The 10,739-nt window shown below is 41.9% G+C and overlaps 1 long non-coding RNA gene across 1 annotated transcript; it reads right to left on the bottom strand.

Annotated features, from left to right (window-relative positions):
* Positions 1–4,528: 4,528 nt before the first annotated feature.
* LOC118561866 lies at positions 4,529–7,111 on the bottom strand. Its single transcript, XR_004930320.1, has 2 exons — positions 7,064–7,111; positions 4,529–6,885 (listed from the first exon to the last, which is right to left on the bottom strand). It is a non-coding gene; the product is annotated as an uncharacterized LOC118561866 (long non-coding RNA).
* Positions 7,112–10,739: the final 3,628 nt, after the last annotated feature.

The raw sequence follows: 10,739 nt of genomic DNA, 5'->3' as shown, positions 1-10,739 counted from the left end.
GATCAAACTTTATCTTTACTCACTTTTAGATTTTACCTTCAGAAAGAAGGAAATAATAAAGATTTGATTTAAAATCATGAAGAAAAGCTTCATCCTCTGATTGAAGAAACCATCATTTACTCACTGAGCTGTTTGCAGCAACAGATAAAATGACCAGAGCTGCCCAAACATTTGCAGAAAACATCTAAAATATCCTGAAAAACCTCCAGAAACTGCATCACAATGAAGCAAACATGCAGCCTGAAAACTTTATAGAGTTGAGCTTTATTTCAGATTTCTTGGTTACAGGCTGAAAATGAACCAGAGAGAAAAAAAGATCAACTTTGCAGTTTCATCAGATTCAGATCAAAACTACATGGAGCCACTAAATGCAGCTTAGTTTTCATTTCATCCTCATTGGTCCACAGAGACAAACAATATCAGACACTAAATGACAGACATGATCAGATAAACAGGATCAACATCTCTAAACTCAGAGTTCATCATCAGGATCCAGTCAGAGTCTCTTTAAACTCAAACTGCTGCAGCTTCAACCTCTGGATCATCAGGACAGCTCAGCTTCTCTCCTCTACTAAGATCATCAGAACCTGCAGGAGAAGAAGGAGCAACAGAGGAGATCAGTGAGTGTTTCCAGCCTCTGGAAGCTGAACATGAACATCTCATCTGTTTGTGAAACATCAGCTGATTAAGAAACATGGAGGCTGTCCCTGAACACATCTGGATGAAACTACTGAGAGAAGGACACATGTCCAGATGTGCTGAGTGGACTTCAGCAGAGCTTCTGCTCTGTAGAAAGACCACATGGTGACTAAATGTAATGATGGGCTGTGAAATCAGTGATTTGCAGGCTGCAGTCAGACTGATCTCAGAGCTGTGACTAAGATGAAACTGATCAGCTGTTTCCTGTTGAAATGAGAGAACAAAGAGTCTGAGATCAGATCTGATGCTCCACAGCTTGATGAATGAGGACCACTGTCTCTAGACATGGTGGAAGGCTGTCAGCTGGAATCCAGCTGCATTTCCTGGAGACATGAACACAACAACAACAGTCATCTTCACATGGACACAAACACAGGAACACAACAAGCTGCTGGCTCCTCTGATTGGCTGATTGTTGTCTTTGTGTCCAATCAGGAAGCCTGTCACCATTCTCCTCCCACTGAGAAGCTGCAGCTTTACTGGAAACACTGGATCTTTGCTTTGGTACCAAGTGGGTTCAGAACAGTTCTGCTGACAGCAGCTGGACTCACTCCAACCATCTACTTACACAGATTTCAGTTTGTAGTCTGGACTCTTTACAAGATCCTGCAGCTGCTGAACATCTGACTCCATCAGGTAGTTGAACCTCAGGTCCAGTTCTGTCAGATGGGATGGGTTGGACTTCAGCGCCAAACACAGAGAATCACAGCTGATCTTTGACAAACTGCAGCTCTTCAATCTGAGTAAAGAATAAAAGATGTGAGCTGAAGCCACCAGGATGCAGGTTCTAACAGTCCAACAGAACCAGTTAAAGAACTCTCATTAATATTAATGACAACAAGCTGCTGCTTCAATAAAGACCTGCTGACTTCAGCTCTTCAACAATCAACAATATCAGAACTTTCAACAGTTAAAACTTGTTTAGCAGTTTTTACAGTCCTGGGGTCTCATTTATAAAACTTTGTGTGGAATCTGTACTAAAAGTGAACGCCAAGAAAAAGAAAAAGTACAGCAAAAATATTCAGATTTATAAAACCATGCACTCACACCAGCAGCCATTTTCCTTTCTAGATCACAGCTGTACCTGTGCATTTGGTACCAGGTTCTGGCTCAGGTTCTGCCCTCTACACGCCCAGATTCAACCAGAAACGGTCGATGCAAAGCACCTCATGAATGTTAATGTGTAGAAAATGTGTCAGCTGATCATTTTTTCATCATGGTGACGTGGCAGCCATGGAGAAAAAGCAAAGAAACGTTGGGAAAATTTCCCAGAGAGGCGTTTATTAAATGTGGAAATCAGAGGTAAAAGCTCAGATGTTGTCCACATTAAAACAAGTTAATAAGCTGTTAAAATAAGTTTTTAAAAAGTAAACAACGCTGTGCTCTGTGTTGAAATTCCCCTGTGGCTGTGGGTTCAGATCCACATTCAGAGGAGAGAGGTTTCCCCTCCATTATTACCCCCCCCCCCCCCCCCTAAAAAGGTGATGACTGCCTGGGTGTGAGCAGAAAGCCTCCTTCTCTGCTCTCTGGGGGTTGGAGAGCTGCCTTTCAGCTCCTCAGAGGGAGGTGGAGCCACTTTCCCCTGTGGGTAACAGCACAATGCATGCTGGGAGTCAGAAGCAGGATATTGGCCAGTCCTCATTATTGGCCAGGAAATATTTGATCCCTGAAAGCGTTTCCTCAATTCTCCATCTGCACGGTCTTCCAGCAGTGCCAATGCATCCAGCGAGCAGCATTACGCACGAGTGTGTTTGACTGTTTCCAGCAATTAAAGTGATTGCTGCTCACCTCGTCACAATAATCTGTGGAACACGTCACCCTGGTGATCATTGGAGAGAGGAATGTGAACGTAGAAAACCAGAGAAAATGTTTGCAGACTTTGATTTAAGATTTAAGATGGCTTATGGACATTTTTATTTATTTGAAATTTCCCAGATGTATTTAAGAGTCACCAGGACAAGAATGAATAATACTGCGGTTTTGAATGCTTCTGATCAGGATGATCTATGATTAAAGTCTGATATGGAGTGAAATGAACGTCTGAGAGGAATCCTCATGCAGGTTGGCTGTAATTCACCACTTCACCATCTGCGTCACCAATTTCCTCGTCTCCAAAATGAGCGTACGTCTGGGTCAGAGTTGGCATGAGGACCACACATTTCCCCCTCAAGTTCATTTTTATAGATCCAACTTTTGATGGAAAGTGGCGTACGCACATTTCAGGTCCATTTTGTGTGTATCAAGCTTTCTAAATGACAGCCCTGCTGACTTCAGCTCTTCAACTCTGTCAGCTCCACCAGCAGCTCCATCAATACAAACTCAGGTTCTGCAGCCAAATTATTCAAGTTTCACAGAAAACAAACAAGTCAGCAGCAATTGTGGAGGAAATATGAACAAATGGAGATTAATGCAGATAAATGAACTATTTTAATTTTTCCACAGCCATAAAAACATGATGTCATGGAGAATATTTAATGTAAACTGACTTTAGGAGCTGAAAGCCCAGAACCAGAACCTGGTACTGTGACATGTTGTGTCTGAGTGTTTTAGTCAGTAAAATCCTTCCAGAGCTTCTAAAAGTGCTGAAGCATCAATCAGGGATTATAGATTTGTTCCTGTCAGACAGATTCCAGGAGCTGAAATTCACTTTTCTAAACTGGCTTGAATCCCCTCTGACCCGCTTCACATGAGGGGGATTTATACACACTGGGGGTCCGAATGCTGTCCGGTTCTGACCTGAGATCAGGGCTCAGACTCAGTTACACAGAGAGACAACATTAAAAACTGGCTCCAAGTCCAGGAACAAACTCAGGAAATATTTATTAGAATAGAAGATCTGAACTTTTTTTTTTCAGATGAATTATATCCAATTATTCACAGAAATATAAACTCAACTATTTTAAAATCATCCTGTTGAAAATGTAGAAAAAGTGCTTTAATTGAGTTTTAAAGATGTTAAAAACCTTCAAATAAATGAAACATCAGTATTTTTCATTTCTTCTATCTTCCTCTTTCTCAGTTCTGGATAAAAAATGAAACCCTAAACTGAAATTAAACTCATTGCTTCATGTTTTCTGCTGATTATTTAATAAATCCTGGAAGGAAGTTGGAAACAGAAATAAACTTTAACTGGAGCAAAGCAGTGAAGAAGAAAGCAGACTTTACCATGAAGATCCTCAGTGTGGATCAGTAGAATATCAGCCAGATGTCTGCAGTTTAGTGTCAACACAACTTTCACATCACAAATATCAGACCTAAAACATGGAGTCTGACCTCAATATCTGTAGTTTGCAGAGGGGAGTCTGGAGAAAACCACAGAGCTCCTTCACTCCAGCATCTTTCAGGTTGTTGAAGCTCAGGTCCAGTTCTGTCAGATGGGAGGGGTTGGACTTCAGAGCCAATACCACAGAAGAACAGCTGATCTCTGACAATTTGCAGTTCCTCAATCTGAATAAAGAATAAAAGATGTGAGCTGAAGCCAACAGGATGCAGGTTAAAACTGAAATATGAACAAATAGTTATTAAAATGTAGAAAATGAATTTCCCTGAATGTAAAAGTCCCAGAAACATGATGAACTGATGTCTGATATTTGATCCAGTAGAACTGATTTAAAGAGTTAAACCCAGCAGAACCAGAACATGTTATCATGACGTGTTGTTAGAATATTTCAGTCGGGCCTTCAGTGGTTCTGAGCTGGAACCAAACTGGACTTTAATAAGCAAAGTGTGACATCAGAGCTGTTAATTAATGCTGCTGTGATTGAATGGAAGCAGCTCATTTTCACAGTGACAGTAACCTTCTATTGAGGGGAACTGAGGGATTTATCTGAAGGATCAACAGCTGCAATAATTACACTTCACTCATTTCTAAACACATGAATACATGACTGAGAACAGAAGCGCTTCTACCTGTTCTACTGTCACACAGGATGCTGCATCACAAACAGAACCAGTCTGATATCAATGTTATCAGCAAAGAAAGCAGAACAAATTCCCAACAAACATCAGATTTCTTCATCCAACCATCCAAGCTGAGATTTAACTGGAGGCCAACAGTTCAGAGCTCAATGTTGCTTCAGTCCAGAAGGTGGAGCCCAGAACAAATGGACCTTTTCCAGTTTTTACTCTGCAGAACATCTGGACCACATTCAGACTCTTCAGGAAAAATGCTGCTTATTTTTTCCTGGACTTTCCTGCTTGTGTCTCTGACTCCTTTATTGTCGGCTATATTAGATGATGCTGGATTCATGGTGAGGATATTTACAGAGAGTCTGCAGTCATTTCAACAAGTCCTCCCATTGTTTAGATCCTGGCTCACTGAAAAGGGCTCCTAGAAAGTAGAGCTGAACAATATCAGGAGAACATGGCTGTACAACGAGCAGACAGGACCCACCGGACTCTGCTTAGGAACATTTTTACTCCAACTTCCCAGAAACCCCTACACCACTCCCTTATCTGTCATGGTGGTTCATCTGGACCTTTTCTCTCCACGGTTCTGACCTCCTCAACCCTCTTTCTCCTAGAAATCCATCATCCTGCCTGTCTGGGTCATCTTGGGGTTCTGGGACCTCCTGTAGTTTGGCTGCTGGGCCGAACCAACAAACTCCAGCTAGAAGCTCCTTCTAACAGCTCCAACACTGAACATCTCTAGCTGGGCAGTCTTTCCATGAAGCTTTCTGCTTTCAGCCACATCCACCACACTCTTTTCCTCCCAGCTTCTCTGGCTTTGGTCCCGTTCTGACTGCTGCCGGGTCTGGCTCTTCATTTTTCTCATCTTGGTCCTTCTGGCGTCCATGTTGGATCTGCTCCCCTCTGCTGTGCTGCTGAGCAGAACTGTTTATGGTTCTTCACAGTTTCCCTCTGCTGGACTTTTTCTTTGGCCTTTGTGAGCGTTAACTCAGAGTCCATTGGTACCGGTTCAGACAGCTTTATGTCCTTTTATGCCAGCTACAGTTCTGGCCCGTATGAGTTCTTCTTCCAGTTCTCCAGAACCACAGTTTCCTGCCAGTTTGTGTCCAGCTGTAATAAATGGTTCTGCTCTCTCTCCATCTTGGTGACGTCTGGAACTGAACTGGGCTCTTTTAAAGATGATGGAGGATTTCCCCACATAGTGCTGCTCAAACACAGCTTTTCCAGCTCCAGCCATCTTTTCTCTGCTCTAGTCAAAGGTCCAACAGCTAAAATGTCATCTGCAGCTTCTCCCACAGCAAACAGGAGGGAACTAACTTGATCTTCCTCACATTTCTCATCTAGAGCTGCTGCAGTCTGAAACCTCTCCAATCTTCTGGCCCACCTCGCCCGTTCTGCAGGACAGGAGAAGTCCAACGGTTCTGGAGGGGTTACTTGTACTGCCGTCTCCATCTTTGTTCTTCTATCCCTGGTTTCCTCACCTTCAGGATGTAAACCTCTGGATGTGTTGTCTCTCGGTACCTCTCCCTCAGCCCACATGGGCCCGTCAGGACCACATCCTAGCAACACCAGCAGCTATAGTGAGGTGGTCAGCTTAGCGCTGGCTTTCAGTAGTGATGGTCTGCTTGAAGCTGAAGCTCTGGAGCATTTGTCAGAAACAGCAACACAGTCCTTCAGAAGAACTTTGTTGGGGCTTGATTCATGGGGCCGGGTCATGGGTCAATGAAGTCCAAAGCTTCATTTGGGACGTCATTGATCTGGTGGTTCAGCACCTGCTTCATGGCTTTCAGCAGAAGTCCATCATGTGTAACAACCGCTCCATGTAGCTCTATAATGAACCAGCAGGTTAAATAGGGATGTAGTACTATGGACCGGGCCCTGGAACCTTTAATCATGGCTCAGCGTACCACCTATTCACAGGAGATACTACTTGTTATTTATTTAGATTTCTCCTCAATAATTACTGTTTAGTTTAATGCTGCTGCCTCCACTTAGCAGCAATTTATCAATTTATAAACCTTAGATAACCTACAAAGAATTAAACTTTAGTCCATTCAAATCTGATGTTAGAAACACTCCCATGAAATAAAAAATAAAGTAATATTCTCAATCATCAGAGTCATGGCAACTACAACAGGATTAAATCCAAGGTTAGCAGACTTTCACTCAGTTTCTGTGAAAACGTTTCAACACCTGATCCAGGAGTCTTTGACAATCCTGGAGGCTCTCAGTTGAGCAACGTGGAGTTTAGGAGTTGCTGTTTTTAGGCAATAAATCCTGGCAGGAAGTTGGAAAGAGAAAGAAACTTTAACTGGAGCAAAGCAGTGAAGAAGAAAGCAGACTTTACCATGAAGATCCTCAGTGTGGATCAGTAGAATATCAGCCAGATGTCTGCAGTTTAGTGTCAACACAACTTTCACATCACAAATATCAGAACTAAAACATGGAGTCTGACCTCAATATCTGTAGTTTGCAGAGGGGAGTCTGGAGAAAACCACAGAGCTCCTTCACTCCAGCATCTTTCAGGTTGTAGTTCTTACTCAGGTCCAGTTCTGTCAGATGGGAGGGGTTGGACTTCAGAGCCAATCCCAGAGAAGAACAGCTGATCTCTGACAAACTGCAGCGCTCCAATCTGAATAAAGAATAAAAGATGTGAGCTGAAGCCAACAGGATGCAGGTTAAAACTGAAATATGAACAAATAATTATTAAAATGTAGAAACTTAATTTCCCTGAATGTAAAAGTCCCAGAAACATGATGAACTGATGTCTGATATTTGATCCAGTAGAACTGATTTAAAGAGTTAAACCCAGCAGAACCAGAACATGTTATCATGACGTGTGAAGGTCCAGATCAAGGTGTGTTTCTCAGCAGTGGCGGCTGGTGATGAAGATGTTCTGGGGTTAGGGTTGGGGGGGGCACTAGAGGTTGGAGATTACCACACAACAATAAACTCTACTTGAACATAAATCCATCCATGATCACTTGCTGCTGCTGGATATTTAAGTCTGATCGCTCTGGCGTCTGTTTAAAATGCTGCTGTCTTCTAGTCTGGGTCAGGGTTCTGGTAGAACAGTGGTTCTCAGACCCATAATGTTCTAAACACGGATCATTTAACAGAGTTTCAGCTCAGATTGTTCTGGATTCATCTTCAACCTAAACCAGCAGCCTGCATGGAGGCTTTTCTCTAAGGAAACATGGCGTCTGTTTAAAGTTCTGCTCCTTCAGTCCCTGATCACTGAACATTGGTCCCATGTTCTGCTGCTGGGCTCAGATGTTCTCCATCATACTGGGTCAGTTGTTCTCAGTGGGTCTCTGTGTGTCTGGTGGGTCATTCTGAGAACTAAACACTTCCGCGAGAACGTGCCTGGTCTGTAAGCTGATTGGCTCGCGGACTTCCTGTTTGCGGTAAGGCGTATTCTGTCACTTCCTGTTGTTGCTGTGTGAACGACGGAGCTTTGCTCCAGGCTCTCTCGCTTTTTATCTTTAAACCTCTTTGCTGTAACATCTGTTTCCAAACATAAGCACTTTTAAAACATTGTCTGTGGCTGCTCATCACGTTTGGGAACTCCTCGTGTTTCACACGGTTTGTTCTTTGGCGTGATAATAGGGCGTTAGCCTAGCTTTAGCCTAGCGTTAGCCTAGCGCTAGCCAAGCCTTAGCCTCATAATGTAGGGTGACCAGACGTCCCCGTTTTCCGGGGACTGTCCCCGTTTTGGACCACCTGTCCCCGGCTAAAGCTGTCCCCGGAAATGTCCCCGATTTTACCGAGGGGGAAAATGTGTTGCGGTAGCTGGTTGCGCTGCTGATAATATAAAGATGAGGAACAGAGCGCACCACTAGATGGCGGTAATGATCCTTTTGGATGTCAGATGCCATTAAAACACGAAGAGGAAGAAGAAGAAGAAGAAGACGAGCGCATCACTTTTAAAACAAAAGAAGAAGAAGTGAAAAGTCGTCAACTGGTGGCAACTGATGGGGAGCTGCTGTGTTATTATGGTAAGCGTGTTAATCGATTCATCTTATTTGGATCAAGCTGATCCTGTGAGAAATGTTTTTTTTTTCCAGGTTAAAAAATAATCAATAAAAAGTAAGACAAGACCACGAGTTGCTGCTCACATCAGTAAAAGACACTCAGATAAAATGTAACAGAATGATTGAAAACTCTTTGTAAGGCGCTAATCTGGTTCGCTGGTTCTCCAGGGATCAACAAGGGTTCTTCTAAAGAGGTTTTAGAACTGATTGGTGACCTTTAGTTTATATTTCAGATAGTTAGTTATTAGTAGAGTTATTACAAGTTGTTTTGCTGATTTATGGTTGGGATTTATGAGCATAGACTTCCAGGCTTAGGTTTAGCTTTTCTACTGCTACTGTTTGGATATATTAAAGCTCCTCGTGAAAAAATAGGAGTCAGTAACAGGAGAACTGAATGAGAAAATATTTACATGATCTGAGAATGATGGAGGAAGAGATAACTGCCTGTTTAATGTTCATTTATTATGTTGTTTTTGCCTGTAGCTCCTAGTATTGTGGTAATTAGCATTTTTTGTATTTAATCAGAGGAAATAATAATAATAATAATAATAATAGGACGTTTTCATGTTGTACAATCTAATGTTTTTGGAAGTGATTTTAAATATATAATGTCTCTGTTTTAGAATAATGTAAGATTGATACAAGAGGAGACAGGAAGAATATAGGAAGACAGAAAGGAGATTAAATGAGAGTGGAGGAAAATAGGAATATTGATGTAAAGAATGATTGACGAGAAGTGAGAATTATTTACTTAGAGTATTAATAAAGTTCAAGTGATAAAGCTCTGACATGATATACTCAGGTTTGAGCTGAGAAGCCCAATATTCTGAGGATATAAACTCTTTCTGAGTCTCTGCACTGAACATGAGTTTCACTGCACTTCCCTAGCTGGGGCACAATAAAGAGGCAGTTTAGTTTTGTTTTTTTCTTGTATTTTAAAAATTTCAGTTCTGCACATAATATCCTCTTCTCTTATTTTATCCAGACCTCTGGATATCATGGCTGATGGCTCTTCAGAGACAGAACGCCTTGAAGAAACCAGAGATGATCTCATGTTAGCTGACTCACTGACCGGAGTTAACTCACCTTAGAGGAGCAAACAATATACTCACACATCAGCTACTACCATACACATACACATAATGTAGTTATTCACACTTTATGTAAGTTTATACATGCTCATACTGCACTACACACACAATCACTTGCATTCATGTCAAGGGGTTTTCAAAGTCTGTGCCTTTGTTTCACCTCACATCACCACAATCCATTGGACAATGTCTTGTTCCAAACAGGCTCTATGCACTATGTGCTCTATGTGCTTATAGCTCATTAGTGGGAGAAATTAATCTGCTTTGTGATGCACAGAACCCTTATGTGGTCAGTTGACAGTAAGAAACATATATCATCCTTTACCAGCGGACCTGACTGCTACTTTTTGATGTTAACGCAGAAAAACCTATTTCTCATTGGTATGTAGACGTGAACAGAATGAGTATTTGTTGCAGTTTTTTGAAATTTGGGGGAACTCTGTCTCCACAGACAGCCACAGGCTAAATGTTTGTATTTACTGGTTTTTCTTTTCCTCATGTCACTTTCCCCTTAGGGGGTGGCAGAGTCCCACAAAATTGGAAAACCCTGCTAACCACTCTGGACCCCTCCACACCCACTCCCACCACTTTGCCCGAACCTAGAGACACAGTTCTAGTTTCTATTAATAACACTATTTATTGATTTTATTAATCTTAGGATGCACTAAAGGTCTGGAGAGGCACATTCCTGTCTTTTACACTTGATTTTTATTGTTTAAATATTAATAAACATGTAAAAATAAATGAAACCATTACTGTCCCCGTTTCCTAATTTCATCTTGATTAGATGTATTGATTTTTATCCACGAGCAAGAAATGTCCCCAGATTTGATTTTAGAAATCTGGTCACCTTATCATAATGGCTTCTCCGTGTCTGACTAAGTCTCCTATCTGCTGCTCTCTGTGTCAGATGTTCAGTTATTCCTCTGCCTCCTTTAGTGATGATGGTACATGTAATAAATGTAGTGTTTTTGTAGCTTTGGAGGCGAGGGTGTCAGAATTGGAG

Source organism: Fundulus heteroclitus, unplaced genomic scaffold (assembly GCF_011125445.2).
Source record: "Fundulus heteroclitus isolate FHET01 unplaced genomic scaffold, MU-UCD_Fhet_4.1 scaffold_746, whole genome shotgun sequence".
Taxonomy (NCBI): domain Eukaryota; kingdom Metazoa; phylum Chordata; class Actinopteri; order Cyprinodontiformes; family Fundulidae; genus Fundulus; species Fundulus heteroclitus.
The sequence above is the reverse complement of the archived record's forward strand: the minus strand, read 5'-3'. Positions and strand labels throughout refer to the sequence as shown.